The 18,449-nt window shown below is 54.3% G+C and overlaps 42 non-coding genes across 42 annotated transcripts; 34 read left to right on the forward strand and 8 right to left on the reverse strand.

The window, feature by feature from the left end:
* Window positions 1-51: 51 nt before the first annotated feature.
* Trnae-uuc (transfer RNA glutamic acid (anticodon UUC)) lies at window positions 52-123 on the forward strand. Its single transcript has one exon. It is a non-coding gene; the product is annotated as a tRNA-Glu (tRNA).
* A 198-nt stretch (window positions 124-321) lies between these two features.
* On the forward strand, window positions 322-395 carry Trnai-aau (transfer RNA isoleucine (anticodon AAU)). Its single transcript has one exon. It is a non-coding gene; the product is annotated as a tRNA-Ile (tRNA).
* Window positions 396-987: 592 nt separating this feature from the next.
* Window positions 988-1,059, reverse strand: Trnag-ucc (transfer RNA glycine (anticodon UCC)). Its single transcript has one exon. It is a non-coding gene; the product is annotated as a tRNA-Gly (tRNA).
* Window positions 1,060-1,406: 347 nt separating this feature from the next.
* Trnag-gcc (transfer RNA glycine (anticodon GCC)) lies at window positions 1,407-1,477 on the forward strand. The gene has a single exon. It is a non-coding gene; the product is annotated as a tRNA-Gly (tRNA).
* Window positions 1,478-1,858: 381 nt separating this feature from the next.
* Window positions 1,859-1,931, forward strand: Trnam-cau (transfer RNA methionine (anticodon CAU)). The gene has a single exon. It is a non-coding gene; the product is annotated as a tRNA-Met (tRNA).
* Window positions 1,932-2,236: 305 nt separating this feature from the next.
* Window positions 2,237-2,308, forward strand: Trnae-uuc (transfer RNA glutamic acid (anticodon UUC)). The gene has a single exon. It is a non-coding gene; the product is annotated as a tRNA-Glu (tRNA).
* A 198-nt stretch (window positions 2,309-2,506) lies between these two features.
* On the forward strand, window positions 2,507-2,580 carry Trnai-aau (transfer RNA isoleucine (anticodon AAU)). Its single transcript has one exon. It is a non-coding gene; the product is annotated as a tRNA-Ile (tRNA).
* A 592-nt stretch (window positions 2,581-3,172) lies between these two features.
* On the reverse strand, window positions 3,173-3,244 carry Trnag-ucc (transfer RNA glycine (anticodon UCC)). The gene has a single exon. It is a non-coding gene; the product is annotated as a tRNA-Gly (tRNA).
* Window positions 3,245-3,591: 347 nt separating this feature from the next.
* On the forward strand, window positions 3,592-3,662 carry Trnag-gcc (transfer RNA glycine (anticodon GCC)). Its single transcript has one exon. It is a non-coding gene; the product is annotated as a tRNA-Gly (tRNA).
* Window positions 3,663-4,043: 381 nt separating this feature from the next.
* Trnam-cau (transfer RNA methionine (anticodon CAU)) lies at window positions 4,044-4,116 on the forward strand. Its single transcript has one exon. It is a non-coding gene; the product is annotated as a tRNA-Met (tRNA).
* Window positions 4,117-4,421: 305 nt separating this feature from the next.
* Window positions 4,422-4,493, forward strand: Trnae-uuc (transfer RNA glutamic acid (anticodon UUC)). Its single transcript has one exon. It is a non-coding gene; the product is annotated as a tRNA-Glu (tRNA).
* Window positions 4,494-4,691: 198 nt separating this feature from the next.
* Trnai-aau (transfer RNA isoleucine (anticodon AAU)) lies at window positions 4,692-4,765 on the forward strand. The gene has a single exon. It is a non-coding gene; the product is annotated as a tRNA-Ile (tRNA).
* A 592-nt stretch (window positions 4,766-5,357) lies between these two features.
* Trnag-ucc (transfer RNA glycine (anticodon UCC)) lies at window positions 5,358-5,429 on the reverse strand. Its single transcript has one exon. It is a non-coding gene; the product is annotated as a tRNA-Gly (tRNA).
* Window positions 5,430-5,776: 347 nt separating this feature from the next.
* Window positions 5,777-5,847, forward strand: Trnag-gcc (transfer RNA glycine (anticodon GCC)). The gene has a single exon. It is a non-coding gene; the product is annotated as a tRNA-Gly (tRNA).
* A 381-nt stretch (window positions 5,848-6,228) lies between these two features.
* On the forward strand, window positions 6,229-6,301 carry Trnam-cau (transfer RNA methionine (anticodon CAU)). Its single transcript has one exon. It is a non-coding gene; the product is annotated as a tRNA-Met (tRNA).
* A 305-nt stretch (window positions 6,302-6,606) lies between these two features.
* Trnae-uuc (transfer RNA glutamic acid (anticodon UUC)) lies at window positions 6,607-6,678 on the forward strand. Its single transcript has one exon. It is a non-coding gene; the product is annotated as a tRNA-Glu (tRNA).
* A 198-nt stretch (window positions 6,679-6,876) lies between these two features.
* Window positions 6,877-6,950, forward strand: Trnai-aau (transfer RNA isoleucine (anticodon AAU)). The gene has a single exon. It is a non-coding gene; the product is annotated as a tRNA-Ile (tRNA).
* Window positions 6,951-7,542: 592 nt separating this feature from the next.
* On the reverse strand, window positions 7,543-7,614 carry Trnag-ucc (transfer RNA glycine (anticodon UCC)). Its single transcript has one exon. It is a non-coding gene; the product is annotated as a tRNA-Gly (tRNA).
* Window positions 7,615-7,961: 347 nt separating this feature from the next.
* On the forward strand, window positions 7,962-8,032 carry Trnag-gcc (transfer RNA glycine (anticodon GCC)). The gene has a single exon. It is a non-coding gene; the product is annotated as a tRNA-Gly (tRNA).
* Window positions 8,033-8,413: 381 nt separating this feature from the next.
* Trnam-cau (transfer RNA methionine (anticodon CAU)) lies at window positions 8,414-8,486 on the forward strand. The gene has a single exon. It is a non-coding gene; the product is annotated as a tRNA-Met (tRNA).
* A 305-nt stretch (window positions 8,487-8,791) lies between these two features.
* Window positions 8,792-8,863, forward strand: Trnae-uuc (transfer RNA glutamic acid (anticodon UUC)). The gene has a single exon. It is a non-coding gene; the product is annotated as a tRNA-Glu (tRNA).
* A 198-nt stretch (window positions 8,864-9,061) lies between these two features.
* Trnai-aau (transfer RNA isoleucine (anticodon AAU)) lies at window positions 9,062-9,135 on the forward strand. The gene has a single exon. It is a non-coding gene; the product is annotated as a tRNA-Ile (tRNA).
* A 592-nt stretch (window positions 9,136-9,727) lies between these two features.
* On the reverse strand, window positions 9,728-9,799 carry Trnag-ucc (transfer RNA glycine (anticodon UCC)). The gene has a single exon. It is a non-coding gene; the product is annotated as a tRNA-Gly (tRNA).
* Window positions 9,800-10,146: 347 nt separating this feature from the next.
* On the forward strand, window positions 10,147-10,217 carry Trnag-gcc (transfer RNA glycine (anticodon GCC)). Its single transcript has one exon. It is a non-coding gene; the product is annotated as a tRNA-Gly (tRNA).
* Window positions 10,218-10,598: 381 nt separating this feature from the next.
* Window positions 10,599-10,671, forward strand: Trnam-cau (transfer RNA methionine (anticodon CAU)). Its single transcript has one exon. It is a non-coding gene; the product is annotated as a tRNA-Met (tRNA).
* Window positions 10,672-10,976: 305 nt separating this feature from the next.
* On the forward strand, window positions 10,977-11,048 carry Trnae-uuc (transfer RNA glutamic acid (anticodon UUC)). The gene has a single exon. It is a non-coding gene; the product is annotated as a tRNA-Glu (tRNA).
* A 198-nt stretch (window positions 11,049-11,246) lies between these two features.
* Trnai-aau (transfer RNA isoleucine (anticodon AAU)) lies at window positions 11,247-11,320 on the forward strand. The gene has a single exon. It is a non-coding gene; the product is annotated as a tRNA-Ile (tRNA).
* Window positions 11,321-11,912: 592 nt separating this feature from the next.
* Window positions 11,913-11,984, reverse strand: Trnag-ucc (transfer RNA glycine (anticodon UCC)). Its single transcript has one exon. It is a non-coding gene; the product is annotated as a tRNA-Gly (tRNA).
* A 347-nt stretch (window positions 11,985-12,331) lies between these two features.
* Window positions 12,332-12,402, forward strand: Trnag-gcc (transfer RNA glycine (anticodon GCC)). The gene has a single exon. It is a non-coding gene; the product is annotated as a tRNA-Gly (tRNA).
* Window positions 12,403-12,783: 381 nt separating this feature from the next.
* On the forward strand, window positions 12,784-12,856 carry Trnam-cau (transfer RNA methionine (anticodon CAU)). The gene has a single exon. It is a non-coding gene; the product is annotated as a tRNA-Met (tRNA).
* A 305-nt stretch (window positions 12,857-13,161) lies between these two features.
* On the forward strand, window positions 13,162-13,233 carry Trnae-uuc (transfer RNA glutamic acid (anticodon UUC)). The gene has a single exon. It is a non-coding gene; the product is annotated as a tRNA-Glu (tRNA).
* A 198-nt stretch (window positions 13,234-13,431) lies between these two features.
* Trnai-aau (transfer RNA isoleucine (anticodon AAU)) lies at window positions 13,432-13,505 on the forward strand. Its single transcript has one exon. It is a non-coding gene; the product is annotated as a tRNA-Ile (tRNA).
* Window positions 13,506-14,097: 592 nt separating this feature from the next.
* On the reverse strand, window positions 14,098-14,169 carry Trnag-ucc (transfer RNA glycine (anticodon UCC)). Its single transcript has one exon. It is a non-coding gene; the product is annotated as a tRNA-Gly (tRNA).
* A 347-nt stretch (window positions 14,170-14,516) lies between these two features.
* On the forward strand, window positions 14,517-14,587 carry Trnag-gcc (transfer RNA glycine (anticodon GCC)). The gene has a single exon. It is a non-coding gene; the product is annotated as a tRNA-Gly (tRNA).
* Window positions 14,588-14,968: 381 nt separating this feature from the next.
* Trnam-cau (transfer RNA methionine (anticodon CAU)) lies at window positions 14,969-15,041 on the forward strand. The gene has a single exon. It is a non-coding gene; the product is annotated as a tRNA-Met (tRNA).
* Window positions 15,042-15,346: 305 nt separating this feature from the next.
* Trnae-uuc (transfer RNA glutamic acid (anticodon UUC)) lies at window positions 15,347-15,418 on the forward strand. The gene has a single exon. It is a non-coding gene; the product is annotated as a tRNA-Glu (tRNA).
* A 198-nt stretch (window positions 15,419-15,616) lies between these two features.
* Window positions 15,617-15,690, forward strand: Trnai-aau (transfer RNA isoleucine (anticodon AAU)). Its single transcript has one exon. It is a non-coding gene; the product is annotated as a tRNA-Ile (tRNA).
* Window positions 15,691-16,282: 592 nt separating this feature from the next.
* Window positions 16,283-16,354, reverse strand: Trnag-ucc (transfer RNA glycine (anticodon UCC)). Its single transcript has one exon. It is a non-coding gene; the product is annotated as a tRNA-Gly (tRNA).
* A 347-nt stretch (window positions 16,355-16,701) lies between these two features.
* On the forward strand, window positions 16,702-16,772 carry Trnag-gcc (transfer RNA glycine (anticodon GCC)). Its single transcript has one exon. It is a non-coding gene; the product is annotated as a tRNA-Gly (tRNA).
* Window positions 16,773-17,153: 381 nt separating this feature from the next.
* Trnam-cau (transfer RNA methionine (anticodon CAU)) lies at window positions 17,154-17,226 on the forward strand. Its single transcript has one exon. It is a non-coding gene; the product is annotated as a tRNA-Met (tRNA).
* Window positions 17,227-17,531: 305 nt separating this feature from the next.
* On the forward strand, window positions 17,532-17,603 carry Trnae-uuc (transfer RNA glutamic acid (anticodon UUC)). Its single transcript has one exon. It is a non-coding gene; the product is annotated as a tRNA-Glu (tRNA).
* Window positions 17,604-17,801: 198 nt separating this feature from the next.
* On the forward strand, window positions 17,802-17,875 carry Trnai-aau (transfer RNA isoleucine (anticodon AAU)). The gene has a single exon. It is a non-coding gene; the product is annotated as a tRNA-Ile (tRNA).
* Window positions 17,876-18,449: the final 574 nt, after the last annotated feature.

Consider the following 18,449-nt stretch of genomic DNA (forward strand, 5'->3'; position numbering starts at 1 on the left):
CGACACGAAATGCGACAAGCGACCGTCCGAACCGGCGAAGACACCCCCACATCCGGTGTGGTCTAGTGGCTAGGATACCTGGCTTTCACCCAGGAGGCCCGGGTTCGATTCCCGGTACCGGAACGCGATTTTTCCCACACGAACCGTGACAAGTTTGAGCTGACTGAGCTGCCGTTTCCCGTCCTGCTCGCAATATAGCTACTGTTTCGTGACCGTCAGCAGAATATAGACGAGGGAAGCAGACGTCCGATGACCATAGAAATGGTGTACGGCTTCATGCCATACGTTTCCAGCGTAGGGCTGAGCAACTGCATCTGCCGAGGCCCGTTAGCTCAGTTGGTTAGAGCGTCGTGCTAATAACGCGAAGGTCGTGGGTTCGATCCCCCCACGGGCCACTAGTCTTTTACTACTACAAAAAGGCAGCGCCGATTTCAGCAGGCGAGTGTGATGACCAAAAGATCATCACCCCGCGTGGAAGTTGACAGAGGATCCGAACCCGACTTGTCGGGAAGCGCTACAGCATTCACTCGGCAATGGCCATAATATGTTGAATACACTGGTTCTCAGCCGATAAAGACAAGATGAAAGAAAATGTCCGATTGCCGATTTGTAACAACTTTGGCCCTTGTCAGTACTTGGGCGGGTGAGCGCATGGGGACACAGGGTACTGTTGGCAGTTTTACTTCCTATTTTTTCTTTCTCCTTTGTTTTCGGAGCTACAACCCGATTCGGTCATGGACACGCCACCGTGAAAGGAAGGGGGAGTGCTGTGTGCCCATCGCCTCGCCTCGCCTCTCCTTACCTCTCTCAGTCGTTTCTCGTGCTTGTCGTTTTGATATAGGCCGATTTGAGAGCGTCAGCTCTCGCGTCAGCTGAGACAAGTCGAGACACACTATAGGCTGGTCTGCAGCGAGTAAGAAGGGGGAAAAAAACATTAATTTAAGGGCGCGTGGCGAAAGTACTCATACGCGAAATTAAAAAGCCCGTTGCGGTGGCCGGGAATCGAACCCGGATCAACTGCTTGGAAGGCAACTATGCTGACCATTACACCACCACCGCACAAGGAAGCGCCCCGACGCCGCGCTGTGTCGGCTTCCCGCCTGTCGGCAGCGGCCGAAGGTGACCGTACCTGGCAGGCGCATTTCGAGGTAGGCTAGGGGAGATCATCCAGCCGCATTCGGACGGCGTATCCGCGCACATTTCGCATCCTTTGGCAAGAGTCGGTGCCGGCACCGGCGACGCAAGAGTACGCAGAGGACCGCGTTCTGGCGGCATTTTTAAGTAGTGCAGTGCAGGATTCAGCGTCTGCAGCATCTTCTCGACAGAATGCTACGGCGCTTGACGGCAGTCCCACTTTCCCTTGAGACATCTGCTCGGCAAGCAGCGTGAAGTTACTACTGGCCCGAGCATCGGTGGTTCAGTGGTAGAATGCTCGCCTGCCACGCGGGCGGCCCGGGTTCGATTCCCGGCCGATGCATCGTTTTGCTGTTCCCGCGATAATGCTGCCGTGCTGCTTGCGCTCTTGAGATGCACGATCCACAAGAATGTATAGCTGGATTCCCTTGAGAAGAACCGAGAACGCAGCACTCGCGGGTCCCCACTAGGACGCTCGCATCATGTTCTACAGACTAGCGTCGGCCTGGCCTCACAATTTGCTATGTCCAGGTGCCTCCGAGGCACTGAACGTTAACGACAAGGAGTGCTGCCTATCGTTTGCAAAAGCTGCAGCAACACCGCAATCAACTGGGCCGGCAATGCACGTCTAGCAACAGAACACGTTATCCAGGAAGTACAGTGTCTTTACGTCTAACATTGGGTATGGTACTTACCCAGTTTCCAGGAAAAGCGGTTCACCCGTGCCTCGGTAGCGCAGTAGGCAGCGCGTAAGTCTCATAATCTTAAGGTCGTGAGTTCGATCCTTACCCGGGGCATTTAATTTTCTGTGACTGATGGTGATGCTGTTGCTAGGGCTCCAACTTATTTCTTGTTTGTTATCCACAACGGTTTCAACGCTTCAGCGGGAAAATGTTTACTCCCTGTTACTGCTACTTACAGCTTCCCTTTCCCTCTTCTCCCAGCACAGCATGAAGCCAAAAGCATTGCTCTGAGACGTTTGAGGTGCGCGCCTTGCCAGTCAGTATGCGCAAAGACGCTCGCAAAGAGAGAAGGGCGCCGACGCGGGACACGACACGAAATGCGACAAGCGACCGTCCGAACCGGCGAAGACACCCCCACATCCGGTGTGGTCTAGTGGCTAGGATACCTGGCTTTCACCCAGGAGGCCCGGGTTCGATTCCCGGTACCGGAACGCGATTTTTCCCACACGAACCGTGACAAGTTTGAGCTGACTGAGCTGCCGTTTCCCGTCCTGCTCGCAATATAGCTACTGTTTCGTGACCGTCAGCAGAATATAGACGAGGGAAGCAGACGTCCGATGACCATAGAAATGGTGTACGGCTTCATGCCATACGTTTCCAGCGTAGGGCTGAGCAACTGCATCTGCCGAGGCCCGTTAGCTCAGTTGGTTAGAGCGTCGTGCTAATAACGCGAAGGTCGTGGGTTCGATCCCCCCACGGGCCACTAGTCTTTTACTACTACAAAAAGGCAGCGCCGATTTCAGCAGGCGAGTGTGATGACCAAAAGATCATCACCCTGCGTGGAAGTTGACAGAGGATCCGAACCCGACTTGTCGGGAAGCGCTACAGCATTCACTCGGCAATGGCCATAATATGTTGAATACACTGGTTCTCAGCCGATAAAGACAAGATGAAAGAAAATGTCCGATTGCCGATTTGTAACAACTTTGGCCCTTGTCAGTACTTGGGCGGGTGAGCGCATGGGGACACAGGGTACTGTTGGCAGTTTTACTTCCTATTTTTTCTTTCTCCTTTGTTTTCGGAGCTACAACCCGATTCGGTCATGGACACGCCACCGTGAAAGGAAGGGGGAGTGCTGTGTGCCCATCGCCTCGCCTCGCCTCTCCTTACCTCTCTCAGTCGTTTCTCGTGCTTGTCGTTTTGATATAGGCCGATTTGAGAGCGTCAGCTCTCGCGTCAGCTGAGACAAGTCGAGACACACTATAGGCTGGTCTGCAGCGAGTAAGAAGGGGGAAAAAAACATTAATTTAAGGGCGCGTGGCGAAAGTACTCATACGCGAAATTAAAAAGCCCGTTGCGGTGGCCGGGAATCGAACCCGGATCAACTGCTTGGAAGGCAACTATGCTGACCATTACACCACCACCGCACAAGGAAGCGCCCCGACGCCGCGCTGTGTCGGCTTCCCGCCTGTCGGCAGCGGCCGAAGGTGACCGTACCTGGCAGGCGCATTTCGAGGTAGGCTAGGGGAGATCATCCAGCCGCATTCGGACGGCGTATCCGCGCACATTTCGCATCCTTTGGCAAGAGTCGGTGCCGGCACCGGCGACGCAAGAGTACGCAGAGGACCGCGTTCTGGCGGCATTTTTAAGTAGTGCAGTGCAGGATTCAGCGTCTGCAGCATCTTCTCGACAGAATGCTACGGCGCTTGACGGCAGTCCCACTTTCCCTTGAGACATCTGCTCGGCAAGCAGCGTGAAGTTACTACTGGCCCGAGCATCGGTGGTTCAGTGGTAGAATGCTCGCCTGCCACGCGGGCGGCCCGGGTTCGATTCCCGGCCGATGCATCGTTTTGCTGTTCCCGCGATAATGCTGCCGTGCTGCTTGCGCTCTTGAGATGCACGATCCACAAGAATGTATAGCTGGATTCCCTTGAGAAGAACCGAGAACGCAGCACTCGCGGGTCCCCACTAGGACGCTCGCATCATGTTCTACAGACTAGCGTCGGCCTGGCCTCACAATTTGCTATGTCCAGGTGCCTCCGAGGCACTGAACGTTAACGACAAGGAGTGCTGCCTATCGTTTGCAAAAGCTGCAGCAACACCGCAATCAACTGGGCCGGCAATGCACGTCTAGCAACAGAACACGTTATCCAGGAAGTACAGTGTCTTTACGTCTAACATTGGGTATGGTACTTACCCAGTTTCCAGGAAAAGCGGTTCACCCGTGCCTCGGTAGCGCAGTAGGCAGCGCGTAAGTCTCATAATCTTAAGGTCGTGAGTTCGATCCTCACCCGGGGCATTTAATTTTCTGTGACTGATGGTGATGCTGTTGCTAGGGCTCCAACTTATTTCTTGTTTGTTATCCACAACGGTTTCAACGCTTCAGCGGGAAAATGTTTACTCCCTGTTACTGCTACTTACAGCTTCCCTTTCCCTCTTCTCCCAGCACAGCATGAAGCCAAAAGCATTGCTCTGAGACGTTTGAGGTGCGCGCCTTGCCAGTCAGTATGCGCAAAGACGCTCGCAAAGAGAGAAGGGCGCCGACGCGGGACACGACACGAAATGCGACAAGCGACCGTCCGAACCGGCGAAGACACCCCCACATCCGGTGTGGTCTAGTGGCTAGGATACCTGGCTTTCACCCAGGAGGCCCGGGTTCGATTCCCGGTACCGGAACGCGATTTTTCCCACACGAACCGTGACAAGTTTGAGCTGACTGAGCTGCCGTTTCCCGTCCTGCTCGCAATATAGCTACTGTTTCGTGACCGTCAGCAGAATATAGACGAGGGAAGCAGACGTCCGATGACCATAGAAATGGTGTACGGCTTCATGCCATACGTTTCCAGCGTAGGGCTGAGCAACTGCATCTGCCGAGGCCCGTTAGCTCAGTTGGTTAGAGCGTCGTGCTAATAACGCGAAGGTCGTGGGTTCGATCCCCCCACGGGCCACTAGTCTTTTACTACTACAAAAAGGCAGCGCCGATTTCAGCAGGCGAGTGTGATGACCAAAAGATCATCACCCTGCGTGGAAGTTGACAGAGGATCCGAACCCGACTTGTCGGGAAGCGCTACAGCATTCACTCGGCAATGGCCATAATATGTTGAATACACTGGTTCTCAGCCGATAAAGACAAGATGAAAGAAAATGTCCGATTGCCGATTTGTAACAACTTTGGCCCTTGTCAGTACTTGGGCGGGTGAGCGCATGGGGACACAGGGTACTGTTGGCAGTTTTACTTCCTATTTTTTCTTTCTCCTTTGTTTTCGGAGCTACAACCCGATTCGGTCATGGACACGCCACCGTGAAAGGAAGGGGGAGTGCTGTGTGCCCATCGCCTCGCCTCGCCTCTCCTTACCTCTCTCAGTCGTTTCTCGTGCTTGTCGTTTTGATATAGGCCGATTTGAGAGCGTCAGCTCTCGCGTCAGCTGAGACAAGTCGAGACACACTATAGGCTGGTCTGCAGCGAGTAAGAAGGGGGAAAAAAACATTAATTTAAGGGCGCGTGGCGAAAGTACTCATACGCGAAATTAAAAAGCCCGTTGCGGTGGCCGGGAATCGAACCCGGATCAACTGCTTGGAAGGCAACTATGCTGACCATTACACCACCACCGCACAAGGAAGCGCCCCGACGCCGCGCTGTGTCGGCTTCCCGCCTGTCGGCAGCGGCCGAAGGTGACCGTACCTGGCAGGCGCATTTCGAGGTAGGCTAGGGGAGATCATCCAGCCGCATTCGGACGGCGTATCCGCGCACATTTCGCATCCTTTGGCAAGAGTCGGTGCCGGCACCGGCGACGCAAGAGTACGCAGAGGACCGCGTTCTGGCGGCATTTTTAAGTAGTGCAGTGCAGGATTCAGCGTCTGCAGCATCTTCTCGACAGAATGCTACGGCGCTTGACGGCAGTCCCACTTTCCCTTGAGACATCTGCTCGGCAAGCAGCGTGAAGTTACTACTGGCCCGAGCATCGGTGGTTCAGTGGTAGAATGCTCGCCTGCCACGCGGGCGGCCCGGGTTCGATTCCCGGCCGATGCATCGTTTTGCTGTTCCCGCGATAATGCTGCCGTGCTGCTTGCGCTCTTGAGATGCACGATCCACAAGAATGTATAGCTGGATTCCCTTGAGAAGAACCGAGAACGCAGCACTCGCGGGTCCCCACTAGGACGCTCGCATCATGTTCTACAGACTAGCGTCGGCCTGGCCTCACAATTTGCTATGTCCAGGTGCCTCCGAGGCACTGAACGTTAACGACAAGGAGTGCTGCCTATCGTTTGCAAAAGCTGCAGCAACACCGCAATCAACTGGGCCGGCAATGCACGTCTAGCAACAGAACACGTTATCCAGGAAGTACAGTGTCTTTACGTCTAACATTGGGTATGGTACTTACCCAGTTTCCAGGAAAAGCGGTTCACCCGTGCCTCGGTAGCGCAGTAGGCAGCGCGTAAGTCTCATAATCTTAAGGTCGTGAGTTCGATCCTCACCCGGGGCATTTAATTTTCTGTGACTGATGGTGATGCTGTTGCTAGGGCTCCAACTTATTTCTTGTTTGTTATCCACAACGGTTTCAACGCTTCAGCGGGAAAATGTTTACTCCCTGTTACTGCTACTTACAGCTTCCCTTTCCCTCTTCTCCCAGCACAGCATGAAGCCAAAAGCATTGCTCTGAGACGTTTGAGGTGCGCGCCTTGCCAGTCAGTATGCGCAAAGACGCTCGCAAAGAGAGAAGGGCGCCGACGCGGGACACGACACGAAATGCGACAAGCGACCGTCCGAACCGGCGAAGACACCCCCACATCCGGTGTGGTCTAGTGGCTAGGATACCTGGCTTTCACCCAGGAGGCCCGGGTTCGATTCCCGGTACCGGAACGCGATTTTTCCCACACGAACCGTGACAAGTTTGAGCTGACTGAGCTGCCGTTTCCCGTCCTGCTCGCAATATAGCTACTGTTTCGTGACCGTCAGCAGAATATAGACGAGGGAAGCAGACGTCCGATGACCATAGAAATGGTGTACGGCTTCATGCCATACGTTTCCAGCGTAGGGCTGAGCAACTGCATCTGCCGAGGCCCGTTAGCTCAGTTGGTTAGAGCGTCGTGCTAATAACGCGAAGGTCGTGGGTTCGATCCCCCCACGGGCCACTAGTCTTTTACTACTACAAAAAGGCAGCGCCGATTTCAGCAGGCGAGTGTGATGACCAAAAGATCATCACCCTGCGTGGAAGTTGACAGAGGATCCGAACCCGACTTGTCGGGAAGCGCTACAGCATTCACTCGGCAATGGCCATAATATGTTGAATACACTGGTTCTCAGCCGATAAAGACAAGATGAAAGAAAATGTCCGATTGCCGATTTGTAACAACTTTGGCCCTTGTCAGTACTTGGGCGGGTGAGCGCATGGGGACACAGGGTACTGTTGGCAGTTTTACTTCCTATTTTTTCTTTCTCCTTTGTTTTCGGAGCTACAACCCGATTCGGTCATGGACACGCCACCGTGAAAGGAAGGGGGAGTGCTGTGTGCCCATCGCCTCGCCTCGCCTCTCCTTACCTCTCTCAGTCGTTTCTCGTGCTTGTCGTTTTGATATAGGCCGATTTGAGAGCGTCAGCTCTCGCGTCAGCTGAGACAAGTCGAGACACACTATAGGCTGGTCTGCAGCGAGTAAGAAGGGGGAAAAAAACATTAATTTAAGGGCGCGTGGCGAAAGTACTCATACGCGAAATTAAAAAGCCCGTTGCGGTGGCCGGGAATCGAACCCGGATCAACTGCTTGGAAGGCAACTATGCTGACCATTACACCACCACCGCACAAGGAAGCGCCCCGACGCCGCGCTGTGTCGGCTTCCCGCCTGTCGGCAGCGGCCGAAGGTGACCGTACCTGGCAGGCGCATTTCGAGGTAGGCTAGGGGAGATCATCCAGCCGCATTCGGACGGCGTATCCGCGCACATTTCGCATCCTTTGGCAAGAGTCGGTGCCGGCACCGGCGACGCAAGAGTACGCAGAGGACCGCGTTCTGGCGGCATTTTTAAGTAGTGCAGTGCAGGATTCAGCGTCTGCAGCATCTTCTCGACAGAATGCTACGGCGCTTGACGGCAGTCCCACTTTCCCTTGAGACATCTGCTCGGCAAGCAGCGTGAAGTTACTACTGGCCCGAGCATCGGTGGTTCAGTGGTAGAATGCTCGCCTGCCACGCGGGCGGCCCGGGTTCGATTCCCGGCCGATGCATCGTTTTGCTGTTCCCGCGATAATGCTGCCGTGCTGCTTGCGCTCTTGAGATGCACGATCCACAAGAATGTATAGCTGGATTCCCTTGAGAAGAACCGAGAACGCAGCACTCGCGGGTCCCCACTAGGACGCTCGCATCATGTTCTACAGACTAGCGTCGGCCTGGCCTCACAATTTGCTATGTCCAGGTGCCTCCGAGGCACTGAACGTTAACGACAAGGAGTGCTGCCTATCGTTTGCAAAAGCTGCAGCAACACCGCAATCAACTGGGCCGGCAATGCACGTCTAGCAACAGAACACGTTATCCAGGAAGTACAGTGTCTTTACGTCTAACATTGGGTATGGTACTTACCCAGTTTCCAGGAAAAGCGGTTCACCCGTGCCTCGGTAGCGCAGTAGGCAGCGCGTAAGTCTCATAATCTTAAGGTCGTGAGTTCGATCCTCACCCGGGGCATTTAATTTTCTGTGACTGATGGTGATGCTGTTGCTAGGGCTCCAACTTATTTCTTGTTTGTTATCCACAACGGTTTCAACGCTTCAGCGGGAAAATGTTTACTCCCTGTTACTGCTACTTACAGCTTCCCTTTCCCTCTTCTCCCAGCACAGCATGAAGCCAAAAGCATTGCTCTGAGACGTTTGAGGTGCGCGCCTTGCCAGTCAGTATGCGCAAAGACGCTCGCAAAGAGAGAAGGGCGCCGACGCGGGACACGACACGAAATGCGACAAGCGACCGTCCGAACCGGCGAAGACACCCCCACATCCGGTGTGGTCTAGTGGCTAGGATACCTGGCTTTCACCCAGGAGGCCCGGGTTCGATTCCCGGTACCGGAACGCGATTTTTCCCACACGAACCGTGACAAGTTTGAGCTGACTGAGCTGCCGTTTCCCGTCCTGCTCGCAATATAGCTACTGTTTCGTGACCGTCAGCAGAATATAGACGAGGGAAGCAGACGTCCGATGACCATAGAAATGGTGTACGGCTTCATGCCATACGTTTCCAGCGTAGGGCTGAGCAACTGCATCTGCCGAGGCCCGTTAGCTCAGTTGGTTAGAGCGTCGTGCTAATAACGCGAAGGTCGTGGGTTCGATCCCCCCACGGGCCACTAGTCTTTTACTACTACAAAAAGGCAGCGCCGATTTCAGCAGGCGAGTGTGATGACCAAAAGATCATCACCCTGCGTGGAAGTTGACAGAGGATCCGAACCCGACTTGTCGGGAAGCGCTACAGCATTCACTCGGCAATGGCCATAATATGTTGAATACACTGGTTCTCAGCCGATAAAGACAAGATGAAAGAAAATGTCCGATTGCCGATTTGTAACAACTTTGGCCCTTGTCAGTACTTGGGCGGGTGAGCGCATGGGGACACAGGGTACTGTTGGCAGTTTTACTTCCTATTTTTTCTTTCTCCTTTGTTTTCGGAGCTACAACCCGATTCGGTCATGGACACGCCACCGTGAAAGGAAGGGGGAGTGCTGTGTGCCCATCGCCTCGCCTCGCCTCTCCTTACCTCTCTCAGTCGTTTCTCGTGCTTGTCGTTTTGATATAGGCCGATTTGAGAGCGTCAGCTCTCGCGTCAGCTGAGACAAGTCGAGACACACTATAGGCTGGTCTGCAGCGAGTAAGAAGGGGGAAAAAAACATTAATTTAAGGGCGCGTGGCGAAAGTACTCATACGCGAAATTAAAAAGCCCGTTGCGGTGGCCGGGAATCGAACCCGGATCAACTGCTTGGAAGGCAACTATGCTGACCATTACACCACCACCGCACAAGGAAGCGCCCCGACGCCGCGCTGTGTCGGCTTCCCGCCTGTCGGCAGCGGCCGAAGGTGACCGTACCTGGCAGGCGCATTTCGAGGTAGGCTAGGGGAGATCATCCAGCCGCATTCGGACGGCGTATCCGCGCACATTTCGCATCCTTTGGCAAGAGTCGGTGCCGGCACCGGCGACGCAAGAGTACGCAGAGGACCGCGTTCTGGCGGCATTTTTAAGTAGTGCAGTGCAGGATTCAGCGTCTGCAGCATCTTCTCGACAGAATGCTACGGCGCTTGACGGCAGTCCCACTTTCCCTTGAGACATCTGCTCGGCAAGCAGCGTGAAGTTACTACTGGCCCGAGCATCGGTGGTTCAGTGGTAGAATGCTCGCCTGCCACGCGGGCGGCCCGGGTTCGATTCCCGGCCGATGCATCGTTTTGCTGTTCCCGCGATAATGCTGCCGTGCTGCTTGCGCTCTTGAGATGCACGATCCACAAGAATGTATAGCTGGATTCCCTTGAGAAGAACCGAGAACGCAGCACTCGCGGGTCCCCACTAGGACGCTCGCATCATGTTCTACAGACTAGCGTCGGCCTGGCCTCACAATTTGCTATGTCCAGGTGCCTCCGAGGCACTGAACGTTAACGACAAGGAGTGCTGCCTATCGTTTGCAAAAGCTGCAGCAACACCGCAATCAACTGGGCCGGCAATGCACGTCTAGCAACAGAACACGTTATCCAGGAAGTACAGTGTCTTTACGTCTAACATTGGGTATGGTACTTACCCAGTTTCCAGGAAAAGCGGTTCACCCGTGCCTCGGTAGCGCAGTAGGCAGCGCGTAAGTCTCATAATCTTAAGGTCGTGAGTTCGATCCTCACCCGGGGCATTTAATTTTCTGTGACTGATGGTGATGCTGTTGCTAGGGCTCCAACTTATTTCTTGTTTGTTATCCACAACGGTTTCAACGCTTCAGCGGGAAAATGTTTACTCCCTGTTACTGCTACTTACAGCTTCCCTTTCCCTCTTCTCCCAGCACAGCATGAAGCCAAAAGCATTGCTCTGAGACGTTTGAGGTGCGCGCCTTGCCAGTCAGTATGCGCAAAGACGCTCGCAAAGAGAGAAGGGCGCCGACGCGGGACACGACACGAAATGCGACAAGCGACCGTCCGAACCGGCGAAGACACCCTCACATCCGGTGTGGTCTAGTGGCTAGGATACCTGGCTTTCACCCAGGAGGCCCGGGTTCGATTCCCGGTACCGGAACGCGATTTTTCCCACACGAACCGTGACAAGTTTGAGCTGACTGAGCTGCCGTTTCCCGTCCTGCTCGCAATATAGCTACTGTTTCGTGACCGTCAGCAGAATATAGACGAGGGAAGCAGACGTCCGATGACCATAGAAATGGTGTACGGCTTCATGCCATACGTTTCCAGCGTAGGGCTGAGCAACTGCATCTGCCGAGGCCCGTTAGCTCAGTTGGTTAGAGCGTCGTGCTAATAACGCGAAGGTCGTGGGTTCGATCCCCCCACGGGCCACTAGTCTTTTACTACTACAAAAAGGCAGCGCCGATTTCAGCAGGCGAGTGTGATGACCAAAAGATCATCACCCTGCGTGGAAGTTGACAGAGGATCCGAACCCGACTTGTCGGGAAGCGCTACAGCATTCACTCGGCAATGGCCATAATATGTTGAATACACTGGTTCTCAGCCGATAAAGACAAGATGAAAGAAAATGTCCGATTGCCGATTTGTAACAACTTTGGCCCTTGTCAGTACTTGGGCGGGTGAGCGCATGGGGACACAGGGTACTGTTGGCAGTTTTACTTCCTATTTTTTCTTTCTCCTTTGTTTTCGGAGCTACAACCCGATTCGGTCATGGACACGCCACCGTGAAAGGAAGGGGGAGTGCTGTGTGCCCATCGCCTCGCCTCGCCTCTCCTTACCTCTCTCAGTCGTTTCTCGTGCTTGTCGTTTTGATATAGGCCGATTTGAGAGCGTCAGCTCTCGCGTCAGCTTAGACAAGTCGAGACACACTATAGGCTGGTCTGCAGCGAGTAAGAAGGGGGAAAAAAACATTAATTTAAGGGCGCGTGGCGAAAGTACTCATACGCGAAATTAAAAAGCCCGTTGCGGTGGCCGGGAATCGAACCCGGATCAACTGCTTGGAAGGCAACTATGCTGACCATTACACCACCACCGCACAAGGAAGCGCCCCGACGCCGCGCTGTGTCGGCTTCCCGCCTGTCGGCAGCGGCCGAAGGTGACCGTACCTGGCAGGCGCATTTCGAGGTAGGCTAGGGGAGATCATCCAGCCGCATTCGGACGGCGTATCCGCGCACATTTCGCATCCTTTGGCAAGAGTCGGTGCCGGCACCGGCGACGCAAGAGTACGCAGAGGACCGCGTTCTGGCGGCATTTTTAAGTAGTGCAGTGCAGGATTCAGCGTCTGCAGCATCTTCTCGACAGAATGCTACGGCGCTTGACGGCAGTCCCACTTTCCCTTGAGACATCTGCTCGGCAAGCAGCGTGAAGTTACTACTGGCCCGAGCATCGGTGGTTCAGTGGTAGAATGCTCGCCTGCCACGCGGGCGGCCCGGGTTCGATTCCCGGCCGATGCATCGTTTTGCTGTTCCCGCGATAATGCTGCCGTGCTGCTTGCGCTCTTGAGATGCACGATCCACAAGAATGTATAGCTGGATTCCCTTGAGAAGAACCGAGAACGCAGCACTCGCGGGTCCCCACTAGGACGCTCGCATCATGTTCTACAGACTAGCGTCGGCCTGGCCTCACAATTTGCTATGTCCAGGTGCCTCCGAGGCACTGAACGTTAACGACAAGGAGTGCTGCCTATCGTTTGCAAAAGCTGCAGCAACACCGCAATCAACTGGGCCGGCAATGCACGTCTAGCAACAGAACACGTTATCCAGGAAGTACAGTGTCTTTACGTCTAACATTGGGTATGGTACTTACCCAGTTTCCAGGAAAAGCGGTTCACCCGTGCCTCGGTAGCGCAGTAGGCAGCGCGTAAGTCTCATAATCTTAAGGTCGTGAGTTCGATCCTCACCCGGGGCATTTAATTTTCTGTGACTGATGGTGATGCTGTTGCTAGGGCTCCAACTTATTTCTTGTTTGTTATCCACAACGGTTTCAACGCTTCAGCGGGAAAATGTTTACTCCCTGTTACTGCTACTTACAGCTTCCCTTTCCCTCTTCTCCCAGCACAGCATGAAGCCAAAAGCATTGCTCTGAGACGTTTGAGGTGCGCGCCTTGCCAGTCAGTATGCGCAAAGACGCTCGCAAAGAGAGAAGGGCGCCGACGCGGGACACGACACGAAATGCGACAAGCGACCGTCCGAACCGGCGAAGACACCCCCACATCCGGTGTGGTCTAGTGGCTAGGATACCTGGCTTTCACCCAGGAGGCCCGGGTTCGATTCCCGGTACCGGAACGCGATTTTTCCCACACGAACCGTGACAAGTTTGAGCTGACTGAGCTGCCGTTTCCCGTCCTGCTCGCAATATAGCTACTGTTTCGTGACCGTCAGCAGAATATAGACGAGGGAAGCAGACGTCCGATGACCATAGAAATGGTGTACGGCTTCATGCCATACGTTTCCAGCGTAGGGCTGAGCAACTGCATCCGCCGAGGCCCGTTAGCTCAGTTGGTTAGAGCGTCGTGCTAATAACGCGAAGGTCGTGGGTTCGATCCCCCCACGGGCCACTAGTCTTTTACTACTATAAAAAGGCAGCGCCGATTTCAGCAGGCGAGTGTGATGACCAAAAGATCATCACCCTGCGTGGAAGTTGACAGAGGATCCGAACCCGACTTGTCGGGAAGCGCTACAGCATTCACTCGGCAATGGCCATAATATGTTGAATACACTGGTTCTCAGCCGATAAAGACAAGATGAAAGAAAATGTCCGATTGCCGATTTGTAACAACTTTGGCCCTTGTCAGTACTTGGGCGGGTGAGCGCATGGGGACACAGGGTACTGTTGGCAGTTTTACTTCCTATTTTTTCTTTCTCCTTTGTTTTCGGAGCTACAACCCGATTCGGTCATGGACACGCCACCGTGAAAGGAAGGGGGAGTGCTGTGTGCCCATCGCCTCGCCTCGCCTCTCCTTACCTCTCTCAGTCGTTTCTCGTGCTTGTCGTTTTGATATAGGCCGATTTGAGAGCGTCAGCTCTCGCGTCAGCTGAGACAAGTCGAGACACACTATAGGCTGGTCAGCAGCGAGTAAGAAGGGGGAAAAAAACATTAATTTAAGGGCGCGTGGCGAAAGTACTCATACGCGAAATTAAAAAGCCCGTTGCGGTGGCCGGGAATCGAACCCGGATCAACTGCTTGGAAGGCAACTATGCTGACCATTACACCACCACCGCACAAGGAAGCGCCCCGACGCCGCGCTGTGTCGGCTTCCCGCCTGTCGGCAGCGGCCGAAGGTGACCGTACCTGGCAGGCGCATTTCGAGGTAGGCTAGGGGAGATCATCCAGCCGCATTCGGACGGCGTATCCGCGCACATTTCGCATCCTTTGGCAAGAGTCGGTGCCGGCACCGGCGACGCAAGAGTACGCAGAGGACCGCGTTCTGGCGGCATTTTTAAGTAGTGCAGTGCAGGATTCAGCGTCTGCAGCATCTTCTCGACAGAATGCTACGGCGCTTGACGGCAGTCCCACTTTCCCTTGAGACATCTGCTCGGCAAGCAGCGTGAAGTTACTACTGGCCCGAGCATCGGTGGTTCAGTGGTAGAATGCTCGCCTGCCACGCGGGCGGCCCGGGTTCGATTCCCGGCCGATGCATCGTTTTGCTGTTCCCGCGATAATGCTGCCGTGCTGCTTGCGCTCTTGAGATGCACGATCCACAAGAATGTATAGCTGGATTCCCTTGAGAAGAACCGAGAACGCAGCACTCGCGGGTCCCCACTAGGACGCTCGCATCATGTTCTACAGACTAGCGTCGGCCTGGCCTCACAATTTGCTATGTCCAGGTGCCTCCGAGGCACTGAACGTTAACGACAAGGAGTGCTGCCTATCGTTTGCAAAAGCTGCAGCAACACCGCAATCAACTGGGCCGGCAATGCACGTCTAGCAACAGAACACGTTATCCAGGAAGTACAGTGTCTTTACGTCTAACATTGGGTATGGTACTTACCCAGTTTCCAGGAAAAGCGGTTCACCCGTGCCTCGGTAGCGCAGTAGGCAGCGCGTAAGTCTCATAATCTTAAGGTCGTGAGTTCGATCCTCACCCGGGGCATTTAATTTTCTGTGACTGATGGTGATGCTGTTGCTAGGGCTCCAACTTATTTCTTGTTTGTTATCCACAACGGTTTCAACGCTTCAGCGGGAAAATGTTTACTCCCTGTTACTGCTACTTACAGCTTCCCTTTCCCTCTTCTCCCAGCACAGCATGAAGCCAAAAGCATTGCTCTGAGACGTTTGAGGTGCGCGCCTTGCCAGTCAGTATGCGCAAAGACGCTCGCAAAGAGAGAAGGGCGCCGACGCGGGACACGACACGAAATGCGACAAGCGACCGTCCGAACCGGCGAAGACACCCCCACATCCGGTGTGGTCTAGTGGCTAGGATACCTGGCTTTCACCCAGGAGGCCCGGGTTCGATTCCCGGTACCGGAACGCGATTTTTCCCACACGAACCGTGACAAGTTTGAGCTGACTGAGCTGCCGTTTCCCGTCCTGCTCGCAATATAGCTACTGTTTCGTGACCGTCAGCAGAATATAGACGAGGGAAGCAGACGTCCGATGACCATAGAAATGGTGTACGGCTTCATGCCATACGTTTCCAGCGTAGGGCTGAGCAACTGCATCTGCCGAGGCCCGTTAGCTCAGTTGGTTAGAGCGTCGTGCTAATAACGCGAAGGTCGTGGGTTCGATCCCCCCACGGGCCACTAGTCTTTTACTACTACAAAAAGGCAGCGCCGATTTCAGCAGGCGAGTGTGATGACCAAAAGATCATCACCCTGCGTGGAAGTTGACAGAGGATCCGAACCCGACTTGTCGGGAAGCGCTACAGCATTCACTCGGCAATGGCCATAATATGTTGAATACACTGGTTCTCAGCCGATAAAGACAAGATGAAAGAAAATGTCCGATTGCCGATTTGTAACAACTTTGGCCCTTGTCAGTACTTGGGCGGGTGAGCGCATGGGGACACAGGGTACTGTTGGCAGTTTTACTTCCTATTTTTTCTTTCTCCTTTGTTTTCGGAGCTACAACCCGATTCGGTCATGGACACGCCACCGTGAAAGGAAGGGGGAGTGCTGTGTGCCCATCGCCTCGCCTCGCCTCTCCTTACCTCTCTCAGTCGTTTCTCGTGCTTGTCGTTTTGATATAGGCCGATTTGAGAGCGTCAGCTCTCGCGTCAGCTGAGACAAGTCGAGACACACTATAGGCTGGTCTGCAGCGAGTAAGAAGGGGGAAAAAAACATTAATTTAAGGGCGCGTGGCGAAAGTACTCATACGCGAAATTAAAAAGCCCGTTGCGGTGGCCGGGAATCGAACCCGGATCAACTGCTTGGAAGGCAACTATGCTGACCATTACACCACCACCGCACAAGGAAGCGCCCCGACGCCGCGCTGTGTCGGCTTCCCGCCTGTCGGCAGCGGCCGAAGGTGACCGTACCTGGCAGGCGCATTTCGAGGTAGGCTAGGGGAGATCATCCAGCCGCATTCGGACGGCGTATCCGCGCACATTTCGCATCCTTTGGCAAGAGTCGGTGCCGGCACCGGCGACGCAAGAGTACGCAGAGGACCGCGTTCTGGCGGCATTTTTAAGTAGTGCAGTGCAGGATTCAGCGTCTGCAGCATCTTCTCGACAGAATGCTACGGCGCTTGACGGCAGTCCCACTTTCCCTTGAGACATCTGCTCGGCAAGCAGCGTGAAGTTACTACTGGCCCGAGCATCGGTGGTTCAGTGGTAGAATGCTCGCCTGCCACGCGGGCGGCCCGGGTTCGATTCCCGGCCGATGCATCGTTTTGCTGTTCCCGCGATAATGCTGCCGTGCTGCTTGCGCTCTTGAGATGCACGATCCACAAGAATGTATAGCTGGATTCCCTTGAGAAGAACCGAGAACGCAGCACTCGCGGGTCCCCACTAGGACGCTCGCATCATGTTCTACAGACTAGCGTCGGCCTGGCCTCACAATTTGCTATGTCCAGGTGCCTCCGAGGCACTGAACGTTAACGACAAGGAGTGCTGCCTATCGTTTGCAAAAGCTGCAGCAACACCGCAATCAACTGGGCCGGCAATGCACGTCTAGCAACAGAACATGTTATCCAGGAAGTACAGTGTCTTTACGTCTAACATTGGGTATGGTACTTACCCAGTTTCCAGGAAAAGCGGTTCACCCGTGCCTCGGTAGCGCAGTAGGCAGCGCGTAAGTCTCATAATCTTAAGGTCGTGAGTTCGATCCTCACCCGGGGCATTTAATTTTCTGTGACTGATGGTGATGCTGTTGCTAGGGCTCCAACTTATTTCTTGTTTGTTATCCACAACGGTTTCAACGCTTCAGCGGGAAAATGTTTACTCCCTGTTACTGCTACTTACAGCTTCCCTTTCCCTCTTCTCCCAGCACAGCATGAAGCCAAAAGCATTGCTCTGAGACGTTTGAGGTGCGCGCCTTGCCAGTCAGTATGCGCAAAGACGCTCGCAAAGAGAGAAGGGCGCCGACGCGGGACACGACACGAAATGCGACAAGCGACCGTCCGAACCGGCGAAGACACCCCCACATCCGGTGTGGTCTAGTGGCTAGGATACCTGGCTTTCACCCAGGAGGCCCGGGTTCGATTCCCGGTACCGGAACGCGATTTTTCCCACACGAACCGTGACAAGTTTGAGCTGACTGAGCTGCCGTTTCCCGTCCTGCTCGCAATATAGCTACTGTTTCGTGACCGTCAGCAGAATATAGACGAGGGAAGCAGACGTCCGATGACCATAGAAATGGTGTACGGCTTCATGCCATACGTTTCCAGCGTAGGGCTGAGCAACTGCATCTGCCGAGGCCCGTTAGCTCAGTTGGTTAGAGCGTCGTGCTAATAACGCGAAGGTCGTGGGTTCGATCCCCCCACGGGCCACTAGTCTTTTACTAATACAAAAAGGCAGCGCCGATTTCAGCAGGCGAGTGTGATGACCAAAAGATCATCACCCTGCGTGGAAGTTGACAGAGGATCCGAACCCGACTTGTCGGGAAGCGCTACAGCATTCACTCGGCAATGGCCATAATATGTTGAATACACTGGTTCTCAGCCGATAAAGACAAGATGAAAGAAAATGTCCGATTGCCGATTTGTAACAACTTTGGCCCTTGTCAGTACTTGGGCGGGTGAGCGCATGGGGACACAGGGTACTGTTGGCAGTTTTACTTCCTATTTTTTCTTTCTCCTTTGTTTTCGGAGCTACAACCCGATTCGGTCATGGACACGCCACCGTGAAAGGAAGGGGGAGTGCTGTGTGCCCATCGCCTCGCCTCGCCTCTCCTTACCTCTCTCAGTCGTTTCTCGTGCTTGTCGTTTTGATATAGGCCGATTTGAGAGCGTCAGCTCTCGCGTCAGCTGAGACAAGTCGAGACACACTATAGGCTGGTCTGCAGCGAGTAAGAAGGGGGAAAAAAACATTAATTTAAGGGCGCGTGGCGAAAGTACTCATACG

This window comes from Schistocerca nitens, unplaced genomic scaffold (genome assembly GCF_023898315.1).
Source record: "Schistocerca nitens isolate TAMUIC-IGC-003100 unplaced genomic scaffold, iqSchNite1.1 HiC_scaffold_118, whole genome shotgun sequence".
NCBI classification, from domain to species: Eukaryota; Metazoa; Arthropoda; class Insecta; order Orthoptera; family Acrididae; genus Schistocerca; species Schistocerca nitens.